The sequence below is a fragment of the Rhineura floridana genome, chromosome 4, assembly GCF_030035675.1.
Source record: "Rhineura floridana isolate rRhiFlo1 chromosome 4, rRhiFlo1.hap2, whole genome shotgun sequence".
Classification (NCBI taxonomy): domain Eukaryota; kingdom Metazoa; phylum Chordata; class Lepidosauria; order Squamata; family Rhineuridae; genus Rhineura; species Rhineura floridana.
In genome coordinates this window covers 6882868-6901173 of record NC_084483.1, presented here as the reverse complement: position 1 = coordinate 6901173, position 18306 = coordinate 6882868, and the positions used below count along the sequence as shown (strand labels likewise).

The 18306-nt window shown below is 41.4% G+C and overlaps 1 protein-coding gene across 2 annotated transcripts in view; it reads right to left on the bottom strand.

The window, feature by feature from the left end:
* The window catches only part of PAQR8 (progestin and adipoQ receptor family member 8), a 58828-nt gene that overhangs the window by 12756 nt on the left and 27766 nt on the right, over positions 1-18306 (bottom strand). The window contains exon 1 of one of the 2 annotated variants that reach the window (XM_061622316.1): positions 10145-10571. The exons of the other annotated variant lie outside the window; for it this stretch is intronic. The gene's annotated coding sequence lies outside the window, so the exon portion shown is untranslated. Of the gene's footprint in view, positions 1-10144; positions 10572-18306 lie in introns of those variants that run through there. 2 annotated transcript variants of the gene reach the window in all.

Below are 18306 nucleotides of genomic sequence, written 5' to 3'. Positions count from 1 at the left end.
GCATTCACCACTTAAGACACATATCCTGAGAAACAGGCAACTGAGATGAAAGCTGCTCCTCCTTGCTGACGCAACCAGAAAGTGTATGGGTAAGGGGTGGAGCTGCATGTGTTGATCAAGTGGGCATGTGCAGTTTTCTAACCTGCTAGATTCTGCAGATGCAGCAGGCAAGCAGACTAAAATTCTTCATTTTTCCAGGACAACTGTGGTGTCCCTCATTGGCTAAGAACAATGGAAGGCGGGAATTAGGGTTGCCAGGTCAGAAGCATCCCAAAGCCTGAAATTTCAGGGCCGGGCTGGAGGGGGTACTCCTGAGTGATGTCACAGGGATGGGCCTTAGTGCTGTCATTAAGCATGATACATTAAGCATCAATCACAGTTGTTTAGAGTATACAATGAAAAAAAACCCATTTCTCTGATTGGAAATTAATAGAAATCTTAGCTATAATATGGAGCCCAGGTAGGGAAAAATTAATCTAGCCCATTTGCTTTCAGCAAGAAGGGTTTAAGTGCCCCCAGGCCAGGCCAGTCACCAGAAGGCCATTGTAGGGAGAAAGGAGCCTAGTGTTGTGGAGATGGTAGATGGGAGCACTCAGGAGTAAAGATGGATGTCCCCGAAGGCAGCAATTCTAAACACACTTACTAAGGGACTAAGCACCATAGAACTCAACAAGACTTACTTCTGAGTAGATATAGTATGGATTGTGCTGTTGGTAAACCTTGACTAGGGATCCTCTGCAAAGACATCCATCTCCAAGCAGGGTTGGGAACCCCCTGCCTGCAGTGCCCTGCCCCTATCTTTTAACATGACTGCTCCAAAATTCTTAACAGATTTGACCCTTCAGAAAGAGGTTTGAGAAACGAGTAAGAGTAAGAAGATTCTCTACCCTTTCTGTCTACCCTGTGGGCTGCTATAAACTCACTTTGACAGCCAACCCAATTCCAGTGAGCAATAATGGACAGAGAGAAAACACACATGGTTTGGTCTACTTCCATAGGCAGTAGCTTGGGAACAACAGTTGAATTCAATGGGATTTACTCTGGGCATATGGGATTAGCATTGCTTTTACCCCCACAAAAGCAAATATTGGGAAGGTTTTCAAAACACTGCCCAGGATCTGACTCCTGCACACAAGAGGGGAAAAACCTGAAATGTATATGCTTACCCAATTTATGAGATTTTTAGATAAACGGGGGGAAACCACCATTTTCTGGCATTGCAATGAGGTTTTCTAGACACTGCCTCAGGTCAACCAAACACAACCCTGGCTTCACTTATTGGCTGCAATCCTGAATGGGCGGGGTTAGAGCTAAGAAGTGCTATACAGTACAGATTTCTTAAAAAAAAGATTTAACAGTCGGGGGCGGCTGACGTTTTGATGTATATCAAGAGCCGGACCACCTAGAAACTTATTTTTTTTTTAACTTAAAGTTGAGAATCCTGGCCACCTAACAAGCTAAGCGGGCGCCGGGTGGCATAGAAAGAATCCGGGTAAAACCAGGCTAACCAGGCATTATGGCAACCCTACCCTAGGGGGCATGGAATTTGGTATTTTTATGGTTCAATATTTAAGTATTTTTCCTTTTACTTGTGTTCCTAGAAGTACACGAACTGCAGCTGTATTTGTTTTGCTGCACTGAACATTTGAGGATGGGAAGCGTATATGTAATATTTCCCAAAAAAGTTTGAAGTAGCTGTAAAGAAGGAAAAGTTAGATGCAGAATACTGCCAAATGATCCCCCCTTTTTTACATTAATAACTGTATGTTTGAATATTAAACATTTATTAGAAAAATTGTTTTCAGATGATGCATTCTATGTATTTTTTCTTTTATATATGTCAGTCTCTAGTTAACACAGTCGTAAACTCCACAGATGTAGGCAATGGTCAGTGTAATACATAAACAGGAAAATTACAATTAAATGGGGAGTAAAACAATTCTGCATATATTTAAATTCACTAATAGGTAAAAAACCTTGCAGTTTAAGAAAGTACCTATAGCCAACAGACATGTCTATCAAACTTTAAAAAGTGGGAAATTGGGCAGCTTACCACATTCTTCCAAGCTACATAGGAAGTGGATTGGACTGTGAAAGAGCAACCCAAATTGTGTTTGCATTTTGACGAATTTGTAGGGCAGTACAATATCTCAGAGAGGAGGTCAAGTCTCATGCTCCCCTGGTGCATTCACTATAGCTGCCCAATTTCCCTGCTTTTTAAAGTTTGATTATACAGCCACAAGAGTGGGTGTATACTATAGCCAGAGTGGATTTTTCACTTTCTGCAATGTTAAATCGAAAGTACCCCCCATGCCATTCTGATGCTTCCCATAAACTCATTTCAAAACAAAACCTTACAAAACGTATAGTCCTGAACTCAGAAACTCTTGCTTAACAACCCTGTAAATTTTCATGGCGATACATAAAACAGTCAGAGAGAATCGAAAGTTCAAAGTCTAAAAAGAGGGGGGGGGAACCCAGACCACTTTTGGATTTTTTTATGCCAGAGTTCTCATAATTTGTTGAAATTAATTAAAAATCAGCCATATTCACGGAGTACTGTAATCCTGTTACTGACCTTGCCCCATACTCTGACCTTCATATTCTGCAGTTTAAAAGTTAAAAAAAATGCCTGGCTGATTTTTAATTAATTTAAGAATTCTCGTGGCTGTATAATTTTAGAAATGAAGCCACTTTGAGCTCCTCCTAGTCTATACTGAAGAACAGAGAAAATAATAGAGACGTATGTAATGCTGCCTAATGCCATTTCCTTTTCCTGTGGTATTTAAAAACACTATCTTCTTCACTTGTTTTACCAAGTGTACTACAGAATGTGTTGTCCTTTCACTAAAATGTGGATATATAATATAAATTATCTGTAAGCGAGAATGCACTGGCATGAATGGTCTGTATTTAGTAGCAAAGCTGAAATGAAAAACCAGATTTCCTAACTGTACTATAGTATGAATTGCTAAAAAGACAATAGATTTATTCCAGAACTGCATGTTGCCTAAAATGTAATGGGGGGGCACTGACTGAAGGGGGTATTTTCAACTCTTGCACTCTCCATATTTGTTTTAGTAAGATTATGGCAGCCTAGATCTCCCAGTGCTTGAAGAACAAGTGGGAGAATGCAACATACAATGTTCTGCTTTGAGAGAAATGCACTATGAAGGAATGAACGGCCTGGACAGGAGAAAATCCAATCCAAAAGCTAGAACAGAAGGGCAACAAAAAAGAAGAAGACGTGTTAGTACTCTGTATCGGTGGGTACTGTCACAAAAGATCTGATAATAATAATTCTGTGAGACATTTGGTTTTCATTCCAGAATGCTGAAAATGGAAACGCTGGGCACAGTTTGCTGTGGTAGGGTACACTAGAAACTAAGCTCCCTAATTTGAGCACATGAGGAGAGGCTCAGAACTTTTACATCCATACAGAACTTTTTTTAAAAAAAAATGGAGGACAATACGATCATGTAAAAACTATACAGACCTAGCACAGAAATGGGAGGAGAGAATTGTTGCATCCAGGATCAATGGGTCTACGAACAATGGGGCAGCAGCTCCTAACTTTAACTAAACGTCTGATCTATCTCAACACATTAAACATGTGGGTCTGTGTGATGTCCCTGTATTTTAATAACTGTAAATATGGTAAGTGCGGGTTTATTAAGCGATATATGGTAAGTGACTGAGTGACAGCGGGGAGTACATTGGCTAGAATGCTGGAGAATGCTGTATGATGATCGGCTGAGTGTTTGAATGGCTGAAGGTATAAATGGGAGGATGACAGTTGAGTCGGGGGGAGTTGTTGGAGAGGGCGGTTGGTTGATGAGGGATTTTGGAGGAGTTGGTTGGCAGAGTTCTGAGGGAGGGTTGGATTGTATTTGGCTGATATTTAGGCAATATATACATGACCAGAAACATAAAGAGTGACACTATATGAAACCATACGCTTGTTAAACATACCTTACATAATCTTGTTATTTCCTGGTGTTTATAAATAAATATTTTATTGGTTTACCAAAAGCCTGATCCATGGTTGGGGCTTTCACAGACCAGAAAGGAGGGCAGGGTAATTACCAAGGCTGGAAAACAGTATCAACGGTGGCAGTGGTGAAGAGATAGTGTATCATCAAGTATCCAGGGCAAGCCAGGGCTGTATGCTTTATTGGCACAAAGATACAGGGGGGTTGTGGCCTGCAAGTGCACCCAGACACAAAGCAACAATAAGCCAGAAGGGAAACTAAGGCGAAGTCTCTAGCAGTATTGTTTACAGGGAGTGACTGGTGGTGCTGCCTAGCAGTGGGATCTTGTGAGATCAGTGCTAGGGTGAGCTAAAGAAAAATAAAAAGTACGTTTCTCCCTGGTGGGAGCCACGGGTGGGAGCCTGACAGGTGGTGCCAGGGGAGGAACATTACTCTGAAGTCTGCTCTTCAGAGTGATGCGAGGACCAGAACTCAGCAAAAACAATGGGGGTGGTTTGGAACAGAATACCTATTATTTCTGCATAATACACCAACATTTCCAAATCTCTAGTGAGCCAGTGTGGTGTAGTGGTTAAGGTGCTGGACTATGACCTGGGAGACCAGGGTTCGAATCCCCACACAGCCATGAAGCTCAGTGGGTGACCTTGGGCCAGTCACTGCCTCTCAGCCTCATGAAAACCCTATTCACAGGGTCGCCATAAGTCAGAATCGACTCAAAGGCAGTCCATTTCCATTTTCAGTGTGCCCTAAATTCTAGAGAGACAAAACTGTGAAGGTATATCCTACTGTCTCCTTTTAAATGGCACAAAGTTTGATGGTGTTACTCAATAATGCAGAAATTATGCACCAGTATGTATTATTTTATGCGTGCTCTACACAATACAAGAAAGTAGCTTCTAACAAGGGAAATGCACATTGCTCGGTGCCATCCACAGATGCAGCCTAAGCAAACTTCCTAGAAAACAGCTTGAATACAATTAATTGAAGGCCAGATTTGCATTGTCCATGTGAGGGTTGGTCAAGTGAGCAATGGTTGGCACAACAAGACCCTTTGAAAAATCTTTAAGGAAAACCTTTCTCAGTCATAAATGCAAATGCTTCTGCCCACAATGCTGACTTTATACTGCCCTACATTGCGTGAATCGTCTTTCAGAAGTTTTTACAATACCACGGAGGATTTCAGTAACCAAACGGCTGCGTATATTACATCATCCAAATGAAACGATAAAGTCCATTGTCAAAGCAACTGATCTACTGCCAAATCACATACTATGTACTGCTGGACTATTTTGTGTTGTTATGTTCATGGATTCCCTTCCAAAGGATTATAACTGTTATTATTACTACTTTTACCACTACCACAGCCGCCCCTAGGCATCGGGAAGCGGGGCAGTTGCCCCAGGCCGTGTGCTTTGGGGGGCCCCCACGCTTGGTGATCTGCTCACCAGCCGGCTCCTCCCTCCCTGCCTGCTCGCCTTCGCCAGGCAGGACACAGCACTCGCTCGCTCTCTTTCCGCCTGGAACAGGGGCTCGCTTGCCTGCCCGCTTTCCCGCCACGCCAAAGCCGCTGCCGCTCTTGCTGCAGTCAGTGAGCGTTAGCTGCCCCGGGGACAGCGAGCTGGGCCGACAGTTCCAGGACTGGTGCCTGCGCACCTACGGTGGCAGGCTGAAAGCCAATCAAGGCTAACTTCACTGCAGAGCAGCAACATGAGCACACGTTTTTGGAACTTGCATAGGGTATGTTTAATACTATGACCTTTGCCACTCCAGCGAACCTAGTGACACATGGGTCAGCTGGTGCTTTTGCTCAGGGGAAGAAACTATAAAATAGTTTATAAAATAGTTTAATTCCAATATTAAGTAACCTGATCCACTCCTCCTGGACTAATGTATGGATCAGAATGTTCTCCAAATATTATGACACGGTTCTCTGCTCAAAAAACATATCAAAATGAGTTTAAAAATTAGTATTTTGAGCTCAGAATATACATTTAGGAATGGGTAGGAACGGAAGGGTCTGTCAATTTCAGTTCATTTTCCCAGTTTTACGTTCAGTTCTCCGCATTTCTGCAGCAATTGGCAATTTAAAAAAAATGCATGAAAATTCTTCAGCATTTTAGCACGAATTTCTTCTAAGACGACACATTTTTGAATGCAGTTTTGATTAATGTATACATTTTTGCAAGCTATTTCTCCTAATATAATTCATTTTTTGTGTTACTTTCACTAACCTACTTACTGGTTCATGTAGTCAGGGCTGACACCAGACCACAATGGGCCCCCTCCCTCCTCCCACGTGCTTAAATACACCCAGTCACACCACCTCTTGCACTGCTGCACCAGCACACATGCCTGCCATCACCCAAGATGGTGGTGTGGGTGTGTTGACACCCCCACTGCCATCTTGGGTGATGGCAGGCATATACACGCAGTGCGCTCATGTGGCGATGCAAGAGATGGCGCAACCAGGTGCATTTCAGTGCACACATGCATTGGTGGTGTTGCCTGGGACAGTGGAACTCCCATGCTATCATCCAGTCGCGATTTGCATTCATGCCCCATGACTTGATACAGGCAGGGATTGTGGAACAGGAGCTCCACCCTCTCAGCCCCAGCTTCAGGGGCTCTCAGTCAGCCACAGGGGCCCTTGGTCAGTGCCTGACCTGGCCGCCCGCTGGCACCAGGCCTGGGTGAAGCAGTTAGAATGCTGGACCAGGGTTTGAATCTCCACTCAGCCATGAAGCTCACTGGGTGACCTTGGGCAGTCACTCAGCCTAATCTATCTCAAAGGGTTGTTGTGGGGATTAAATGAGGAGGGGGAGAATCATGTATGCCACCTTGAGCTCCTTGGAGAAAAGTTGGGATATAAATGTAATAATGAATGAATGAATGTTTGTGTACATTTTTTGTGGTGTAGTGGTTAAGGTGTTGGATTATGACCTGGGAGACCAGGGTTTGAATCCCCACACAGCCATGAAGCTCACTGGGTGACCTTGGGCCAGTCACTGCCTCTCAGCCTCAGAGGAAGGCAATGGTAAAACCCCCTCTGAATACCGCTTACCATGAAAACCCTATTCACAGGGTCGCCATAAATCGGGATTGACTTGAAGGCAGTCCATTTTCATGCATTTTTGTAAACATTGGTTGGAGAACTGCATTCCAAAGTTCGGCTAAGTGCAAATTTTGAACAACTGCTGTATTTCAGTTCTCATATTGTTTCAGAAAGGGTAGATTTGATAAATTCGGTTTTAAATGCACACTGAATCAAATTTCTTCCCCCAACCTTAGCAATGGGTATTTTTAGAAATACATATTCAAATAAAGATTTTATGTAGATTTTTCAAAAATGGCATATTAATGCAAAGTTGAAATGGAATGTACTTATCAGTGAACACATATGAAGGCAATATGGACTAGAAATAGATTAATTAGGTCATTCTTAAATTTTCCATGGTGCCTGAATCAAAGTAGTGGCTAGTGCTTACAAAGAAATGAGATGGAAGGCGCTTGAGGGAGAAGTCCTCCATAAAATGAGCAATCCAAAACAAAACATATATTTATGTTCAGAAGACAATAATAAAAAATAAACCACTGTATTTGAAATGAAATGGACTGCCTTCAAGTCGATTCCGACTTATGGCGACCCTATGAATAGGGATTTCATGGTAAGCGGTATTCAGAGGAGGTTTACCATTGCATTCCTCTGGGGCTAGTCCTCCCCTGCTGGCTGGATTATAAACCTCTCAAGGTAGGAACCATGACTTCCTCCATGCAGGCAACAACACTGGATCAAATCACATCATAAATAGATCAAATAATACCTAATACTTCCATTCTAAACATTCCCAGTAGCATGAGATCACTGAAAATACTGTTAACAGAAAAAGAATTTTTAAAAAACAGGTATTTTTTGGAATGGCTTGTTCTAGTTCAGACTTCAGTCCTTTGTTCTTATGACAGAAAGTCACTTTACACATGATGAATTGCTTACATAAGTAAGACTTCTATCAAAGAAACCCTGGCTGTACACTTTCTCATAATAAATCCACGTGTGTCCACATTTTTTAAAAGTACGTTTAAATTGCTGCCTGTGCTATAGGGCGGAACTCAGTAAATATTGGTTAACCTTTAAGTAGGACTTAATTTGAAGATGGGCTTTCCAGGGTTTTGCCAACACTAGTTTTCTATCTTAAGAGCATGCTACTGCAAAGAGGAGAGTGCATCTGCACACATGCAGAGTGTTTTCACTACACCCATGAACAGCCACATCAGCTTTCACACTGTACATTTGGTATTAGGGAAACAGAGTTTCTAAGTCAAAAAACCAATCCAGGTGTTACTTAGCTATCAGGATTCCACTGGGGTTAAGACTGGGAGCAGGCCTCATAATTCTATACTCAATTCCATCCTCTGCTCAGTGTAGGTAGACGCTAATGAAGGATCTCAGAGAAGCCACGTTTACTTGAACAATAATTTCATAGCAGGATTTATTTTGCCGGACCAGAGATATCCTATATTCAAATAAACAAGCCCAGTAAAAGCATGCCACTTCCCAGAAGGCCTGAACCATGCACCTCTTATTTTAGAAATCAAACACTGTCCTTAACCACCCTGCTGTACTCACAAGGAGTGGTTACAGAGTAAGGATTCTCCACCTTCTCAAAGTATGTTTATGGATGATGTGAAGATCCTAATTCACATTGGAGATGGTGAGTAAGCAACCGAGGAAGAGTCACTCTGCATTAAATTATTCAGAGTAAAGTCAAAGACACAACTAGAAGCGTTTGTGTCATGTCTGAGTAGATGCAGTTAGGATTGCAATGTCAATCAGCAGTAGCAATCAAATTAAAAAAAATACTACAGAATAAAAATGAGCCTTGAACTGTCACCTTAAAGGAGTGAACTGAAATGGGTAAGGAGTTCTAAAGGTGAGAAAGCTCTGCTCTGTGTTGTCATGTACTGCACTTCAGAAAGGAGGAAGCACTTAGTGCAAGGCTGGCAAATAAATTCTTAATGCCTGGGTTAGCTCACTCAGGAGCTGCCAGTTCTTCAAGTACCCTAGGCACAAGCCATCCAGGGTTTTAAAGTTGTGCCCAGAGACAGATTGGCAGCCAATGCAGCTTTTTAAGCACTTTTTGCTGGGGGTTTTCATGCAGGAAACAGCTGTTCTGTTTTACCAGCACCTGTATCTGTACGATACACAGTCTACACTTTCCAGGCCTCATTAAACCTTGCATGTTTGGCATCTGATGTCTATACAGGCAATTAGATAATCCAGTAGTAAAACTGAACAAAATTCCTCCTCTCATTTCCCTCACTATAGCCGGCACAAATTGCACTCTTCGATGTTAATTTATTCAAGAACCAGCAATATTCCATATTCGAAATACACAGAGTAGGTTGTATTGAAAGGTTGGAGAAAGTCTATTCTTTTAACTACCCTGACTGCGAGCACAATAGACTGGCCAACAAGTACCTAGTCCTCCTTGAGGATGAGGTCCTATAATTAATTCTAGGAAATTGGTCAGGACCAGCCAGCAGGGTAAGAAGATGGTTCATATGTTCACCTGTTAGTGGAGAACTAGGGATGAGCTCTCTGATGAAGGAAATTACAGCTGGTTGCTTTCCTTTAACCAAGGTTGGTAACTGTCAGATTCGTCACTACCAAAAACTGATACAAAAGCTATTTCCAAGCAGCACAGCGCAGCTGCATAACGTCACCACCATAGTCCTAGCCGTCCTCAAAGAGCCAAGAGAAAGAAAACCCAGGCACAAATACAGCGCCAGATCGAGCAACCAGGATCAACAAGCGCTCTGCAGAAAACACAGCAAACACTTGCTAAGAATTTATCACCCCAACACACTACAGTTGTAGACCTCGCAAAATGCCCATTTCTGGGGTTTAGGAACAATACTTACCAGTCGGCCCTAACTGGGGGGGGGAGGAAGAAGTGGGATTTAAACAGACGTGGGAGCCTTTCCAAAAAACCCAAACACATCCAAACGCGCTGCGCTTATTTCAGGGGCGAGGAGAACGGAACTTTGCACGTGCTTAGAGGCAGATTCTGCAAAAGCGAGTTGTGAGAACTACCCCTAAAAACTCACCCCCGGGGCTTTCTCAAATGCCTTTGATGAACGGTTCAAAACCTCACCTGAAAGTGCAGCAGCAGCAGCTTGATCTTGGCGAGCTCAGCTGCATTCGGTCCTGACTCTGTACGATGGAGCCTCTTCCTCCGGGTGCTTCATTCCCTTCTCCTCCTCCGACAGTCGACGTTCCCGCTGTATTGCTTGGACTGGAACAGAGCGTCACGCGGGCGAGCGCCACACTGCTGAAGGGTTGCCTTTGCTTGCTTGCTACCGATTGACATGCAAGCCGCTGCTGGGCGACAACGGCTCCCGCAACAGGGAGGGAAGGAAGGAAGGAAGGAAGGCAACAGAGAGAGAGAGAGGAAGAGCGACGGAGGGAAGCGCCACTCGCTTCCTGCTCTTCCAGAGATGAGGACTCAAGCGGCAACTCACATGGCCGCCCGGGTGCCTGCTCTGCGCGGCTCGTTGGCTCCTCCCATCCTCCTTCTGATAGGGGCTCCCCATTCAGGGAAGGGAGGGAAATGGGGGGCGAGGGATGCTTGGAGCGGCCACCTGAGCTGCTACCCACGCGCGGCTACACGCACAACGGTAATACTTTCTCCCCCCCTCCACCCCTTTTCTTACGCTCAGCCACCCCGCAACTGCAGGCTCTTTGTGGCCTTCAGATGATCTCCGCTGACGCCGGCCGGCCTGTGCCACTGCGTCCATGTGGACGGCGCCACACGTTTACATCGCATCCACACGCGCGGTGCCTCGAACAGGTTGATAGAAACCGCATTCAGTCATTCACACGACCAGCCGCGTACACACAACAAGCAACACCTTACGCGGGAGAGCATCCGATGAGCATGCCCGATTCCTTCGAAATGAAGGGGGGGGGGGAGATGCCAATGTGATGGCGAGAATAGATGGGGAAGAACGGGTACAGATCAGAATCAGTGCCACTGCGGGGATAATAATAACAACGCGAACAATTACAAGATGGGGGGGCGGTCATTGGTACAGAAACTGACAGCTACATATTGCATCCCAATTTGTTGCATGATTACAAACTCACATACAAAATGTTTGCCTCGATACAACTCGTCTTTCCATATACCCAGTATATTGTACCACTTGTACTTTTCCACTGTCAAAACTTCAACAGCTCCTATCTTGCCTCTGTAAGTATTCCCAAATCAAATTTACAATATTTACTGATAATCATAATCAATTAAAGACCATCAGCAAGGAAAAAACAGCATCTATCCAAACTCTTGATCTTTTCAAATATCATTTCTTTTATATTACCAGATCTTCATGTCATTTAAGTCAATTTATTTTTTAATATCCTAGCCAGCAGCTGTGAAAAACAGCTGTCTGTCTGAAATCCTTTGAAGCTCTGAAGGGGTGGGGGATAAAATGGTACTTTCCCTCCTATTTGCATTCTGAAAACTCAGGGAAACAACAATAAACTAACCACTTACCACATATACATGATTTTGTAATGTGGAACTACTCTGACTAAATAGTGTATCGCCCATTACACAGCAATAAACCCAGGTTTGCCTCATAATGAATAGGCAACAGATACCCTCAATCAATCCCAGTGCTTTGTTGACCGTATCTGTATGATACACAGATTTTCATCATCTTCATCATCTTCTTTATTGCAGGGCCACTGGCCAACACAAGATATACAATCCACAACAAAATCCAAGATAAAACTTTAACAAGTAACAAATAATTAAAACGATATAAAATCAATGTGTTAGTCTTATGGCCATGTATCTAGTTCCTAAATAAACTTTAATTGCTAAAATGGCAAATTAAAATACGGTCGGCATCGGTAGAGCCTCTTAAAAATTCCATTTCGGGTTGAGTTCTGAAGATAAACCTGCTCTTAGTTTCCTAGCTGCAGATGCGAATATAGCTACGTGGTGTGTCACCTCATAATTCTGGTCAGACATTGGGAATGATACTTTGTCGGCAATCGTGGCCAACTCATAAAGGTATGGCCATCTCAATGTGAGGTTCATTCTGAGATTATAGTAAATTGGGCAATCCAGTAAAATATGTGGAAGGTCCTCCACCCCTTGATACCCACATATACAGTATCTTTGTTCCTTAGGAACATTAGCAATTCTTCCTTCCTGTTCCGCATTAGGCAAGGTGAAAAATCAAATTGAGGTAAATGCATGTCTTTTTTTTTTTTACAATAATTTTTATTCAAATTTTCATAAAACATACGAAACAAAATCATAAAACATTCAAAGACAAAAAACAAAACAAAACAAAAATGATTAAACAAAAAAAATAAAAATAAAAATAAAATATTGACTTCCCATTTGTCACAGATCAAATCAGTTATAGATCTACAATATATAACATCCTGTCTCTTAAATTATATTATAAAATCACTTTCCTCCAGTAGTTATCTTAATTAATCATCAAATCTCATAAACATTACTTTATTCTTTCCACAAAAAGTCAAAGAGAGGTTTCAATTCTTTAAGAAATATATCTATCAATTTTTCTCCAAATAAACATTTCGATTAATCCATCTCATCAAAATCTGTTAGGTCCAATAATTTCAATAGCCATTATTCCATTATCCCTATTAATTTCATCTTCCATCTTCAATAGTCCTGTTAAGTCCAGTAATTTCAGTGTCCAATCTTCCATTATCAGTATTCCATAATAATCTTGCTGTCATAGCCATAGTCATATAATAAGAGTCTGATGGGAATTTCCTCTATCCCAAATATTTTCTTGCCATCCATTCTGAATAAGTTGCTGAAGTACTGTTGTAAAGTCATATCTCTGTTCTTCTTTTTTACAAAATGCACTGGCTCATCTCTTGAGAGTTTTTCCATTGTCACATGGCTGCAGTTAATTCCATAGATTTTCACTATATCAAACTCCATCACGTCATTCCAGTCCAGAAGATTATCCAAGCCATTGATAACTTTATCTCTAATATCTTCATTAATTTCTTCAGAGATAACGTCTCTGATCTCATTCTCCTCTCTCACAGGATCCCCTATTTCTTTAAGCTCCTGCGTCATTTTGCTCAGTTCCATTTTCAGCTCCTTACTGCCCTGTCGCAGGGTTTGTTTCGTTATCTCAATCTCATCCATTATTTTCTGAAACATAATTACTTCCAGATTCTCAGCCACTTTCTTGATTGCCATTTTTAAAACCACGAAAACAAAGCAAAACAGAAGTAAAGAAGAACCACTTCTTATTTCAGCAGCAATTGGGTTAATATTCCAGGCTTGATGACATCACAGTATAAACAGAGCAGCCTGCCTTATCTCTCTATGTTCAAGAATACAAAACAAATTTGGTTCCCAGCATCAAAACAGTTAGTGGCGTCGTGAAGCAGATTCGTCGAAATAAAATAGACCAAAAAGAGAATAGTCCCAGACAATATAACATTCCTCGGAATAGAAATCCCTCTTCTGTTTATATCTTTAGAATGCACTTGAAGGACAGCTTTTTGCAACAGAAACAGAGATAAGCTGTTAATTTCGTGAATAACAGAGAAGAGTTATAGCTCACCCAGAAGTACTTCAAAGCCGATCAATCTGACAAATCTCCTTTTGCTGCAACAATTTAAACCAAGTAAGAAAAATAATAGAAAGAAGGGTGCTTGCCTGTTAGTCGGTTTTCTCTTTGAAGAAAAGATAAACGTATCGCATTAAACAGATAGAGCAAAAGTTGGAAGTCCGTCCGGCATTGTTGGCTGGACCTTTTCTCATAAATTAATGAAATCCAGTCCTCCCAACAAAAACAGGCTTTTGAGGTTGATCTCTACGTTTCTCCCTGCCCGGGAGAAATTTCATCAGTCAAAAAAAAAATGTTCTGACTGATTTATATCTGAATAAGCTTCTTTTGAGGCGGGAGCACGTCTCAAAAGCAGGCACAAGCGAAGTCACCCTTCCCGGAAGTCCGAGGTAAATGCATGTCTGAGGTTACTGGGCATAAGTGTGGTAAGATATGGGGAGCAGCTGTGATCGGTTTTAAATCTCTAATACCATGGGGCGGATCTGCTATTAAGTAGATATAAGCGATCTAAATATTGACTATGATGGATAACAGCATCTCGAAGTTTCATATCCGAACCAATGGTATTGAATTGGTGAGTAGTTAGATGGTACCTATGCAGTAAGTTTTCTAGTCTAGTTCCCCAAGTTTTCTGGATAGAAGAGTGGGTTAAACATAAGTTTAACAGATCCTTATTTTGTAAATGTGCAGTGGAAGACTACCTTCCTCCCGAAATATTTAAAAATTTCCCCGACTGGTGGCCCCCTATTCTGGCATGTTTGTTTTCAAGAGTTAATGAATCAGGCATTATACCAGATGGATGGAGATGAAACATCATCGTTCCAATCCACAAAACGAGTGATCCTTCTGATTCCTCCAATTACCGTCCCATTAGTTTATTAAACGTGGCATTAAAACTGTACAGTAAATTTCTTCTTCTAAAATTGGAACAATGGGCAAATTCAAATAACATTATACCATCTGGACAAATTGGCTTCAAGAAAGGGTCTTCCCCGATTGACCACGGCTTAACTCTTTACCTTATGGCAAATCAGGCCATAAGTGGCCCCACAAAACATCTCTATGTGGCATTTGTTGACCTGGCCGCAGCGTTTGACTCAGTAGATAGGAGCAAACTTTGGACAAAACTATATAACATGAATATAGATTACCGATTACTGTATTTAATAAGGGCTCTGTATACAGACACTTTTGCCCAGGTTAGAGTAAACAATTGCGGTGCAATGGCAAGCCCGATATTAGTGGCGAGGGGTGTCAAACAGAGGTGTCCCCTCGCACCTCTATTATTTAATTTATTTTTAACAGCCATAATATCTGACCTGTCTGATTCACAATTTTTTCCTCCCTCTATTGGAAATAGGAAGATATCCGCACTATTTTACGCAGACGACATGGCCCTTCTTTCGTTAGTCCCAGTAGGTTTAAAAAAACTAATGAGACGTCTTCACGATCTCTGTGTCATTGAGGGGCTGAAAATAAATTACAAAAAAACTAAAGTTCTAGTATTTGGGAAAAGACACGTGAATCATCGCTGGTCAATGGATAATCACCAAATAGAACAGTGCCGGATATTTAAGTATCTGGGAGTGATTTTCTCAGATACCCTTTCCTGGAAAACCCATTTGCAATTTACTAAACAAACAGGAACAAAAACAGTGGGAGTCATCTTAAAATTTCATCGCTTAACCGGGGGTAGCTTGGTCACCCCCGCCCTAAAAATTTTTGAGGCTAAAGTAATACCTCAGGTCCTTTATGGTGCTTTGATATGGGGGTGGGATATTGAAGCAATTACATCCTTGGAGACAATTCAAACGGACTTTCTCAGGTGCTTATTGAACTTACCCCCAGGAACCTCATCTGCAATGCTCCGAGCGGAAACAGGCCTCCCCCAATTGACCGCCCGTATCCATCTAGCTCTCCTGAGGTTTATGAGATCCACTGCACAGATTTTCAAACACTTATTTGTCACATTCACACATTATAATTTTAAGTATACATTTAAAAAGTGCACCTAAAACAAGTTCAGAACTTGAACAGATGTGCATCTCATTCTTATGTTACAAAGTCATGTGATTTTGCTTGTTTTTGTCTGCTGGAAGCTGCCATGACCCTTTTACTGAACATCACTGAATATGCTCAGATTAGAATAGGTTTCAGTAGAACCAATGCAAGCAAGCCTCACTAACAGTAAACATTCTCTTTTTCCTTCTGAAGTAGCCTGCAGTGTACAGACAGTGAAACACAGAGCTGGTTTATAAGGTGCATGTTCATCACTTGAAGGCTGCAGCATTAGGCAGCAATTTCCACATGTGAATAAATGAGCCACTAAACATCAAATATCACAGATAAAGTTTTCTCACATTACCTTCTGACATAGTGGTTTTTAAAGGAACCAGTTCACACATTCAGCAGTGTTAATTAAGTGTTGAGTGATCAAGTGACTGCATCTAGACTGGCCAAAATAATACATATAAACTGTGTCTGGTGTAGAAGTTCTGAGAATTCAGTTCTGTATAGGAGACAACTTGCATGGTTCCTATCTCTACAACCTTCTGGTCATTTGAACTCCAACCATGCAAGATTCTATAATTTATAGATACACAATTTAAAGAGGGCCTTTTAAAGCATTCCTTCCCACATTAAAGCAATTACGGAGAAGTTAGTATGCATGTAGTCTTCATGTCCTTGGGCACCTGGAATACCATTTTATAGTTCATGTGTAAGGAACATTGTTTAATTGCTGGTAGTTAAGCAAGCACAAACAATAATGTTGGGAAAAACAGAAGGGAGTAGAAAATGAGGAAGACCAAACAAGAGCTGGACTGATTCCATAAAGGAAGCCACAGACCTGAACTTACAAGATCTGACCAGGGCGGTTCACAACAGATGCTCTTGGAGGTCACTGATTCCTAGGGTCGCCATAAGTCGTAATCGACTTGAAGGCACATAACAACAAAGCTAAGCAAGCACAGTGTGGTCATCAGTTTAAGGAAAACATCAGCCACTACAAATTAATTAACAAAATAAACTGGAAATCCACAGTGCACTTTGTGGTAGCTTTACAACAGGCTCACTATGATCCTTGATAACTCTCTTAAAGATATATTTTCCCCTATGCAGGTGAATTGCTGCTATTCAGTTCAGTTAAAAGATTTTACTGGGGGTTTACAGTGTGTTATACTACCTTATTATATACTACTATATTATTTACTACTTTTATTATTCAACAGGCCTTAATCTAAGCTAGAGCTCATGAAAATTCGGCCCTGAAATATATGGTTCTGTGTCACTCCTAATGTTACCGGTTAGCTGATCTGAGAGCCATATATATTATATATTAATAACATATATAAATAATAAATAATTTCCTGATAATGTTATCCTCCCATCACTTCTGTCTAGGTAATGCAAACTAGTTCACACATTGCAAGTGGAACAGGTCTTTCCTCCACATTGTCTTTTATGTTAAATAAAAATTAATTGTGTTTGGATTAGTCCAGCACAATATAGCACATAGATACTTTAAACCTGACTTCCCCTCAAAGGAGATAAAGATCCTTGATCTCAGATCTAAGTGACTGCTGGTTTTCTCCATAACACCTTGGTCATACAATTTTGCATTAAACATACACACACATAACCCTAACGTGTCCCTTTTACAAGTAGAGAAATTAAGGTTAATACCAGTTATTCAATTCTGCAGATTTTTTACCCTCACTATCTACTGTACCATATTTATTAATTCCTCATGTTGTGCTGTTTCATAATCTTAAGAAGAAAAATGTTATGCAGCATAGTAGCTTAACATCTCAGAACTTAAAAAGTAGCAGTATGCAGCCTAGTTTTAAAATATTCTACATGCACAGCTACTTTTGGATATTCTCTGTATTTATTTTTTTGAGGTTGCATTCCTGCCCAGATGCAGAGTTTCAGGATCATCTGCATGTGTAAGTGAAGCATATAATTGCTATCCTTTATGCTAGGCAGAGCTATCTTCCTGTATTAGTAACTATTTATTTATTTATTACATTTATACCCCACCTTTCTTTTCGTGATCAAAACCCAAAGCGGCCTACATATGGTTCCCAGGCGGTCTCCCATCCAGGCACTGACCAGACCTGACCCTGCTTAGCTTCCCCTGATTATGTTTCAGTTTGTGGACTTCCAATGCATTTATCAAGATTCTCTGAGAATGTGTAAAGTATTTTCCCTCTCCTCTAAATAACCACAGATCATCTCACGCATCTAAGATTTACTGAAGAATTAAGAAGAAATAGATCTATATCATTGTGACCTATACTTTTTGCCAATGGGAGCTTTCCTACTGATACAAATATCAGCTGGGGAGGTGGATAATTTTCTTTGGGACAGCAGCAGAGAGAGAATATTTTTAAAAACCCATCTCCATGTACCATGGCTCCATTCTTGATTAGCCGCCCCATTGAAGTTGCTATTTGCAATTGTAGAAAGATTTATGCTCTTATATAACAGCATCATTGCGCTGGAAGGTACCTCAAGTCCAATCTCCTGCCAATGCCGGAAATCAGTGACTATAGCACCCCTGATAGGCAGCTACCAGGTCCGTACTTAAAAACCTCTCATAAAGGAGAGTCTACTACCTTCCAATGCAGTCTGTTCCATGGCTGAGCAGCTCTTACCATGAGGAAGTCCTTCCTAA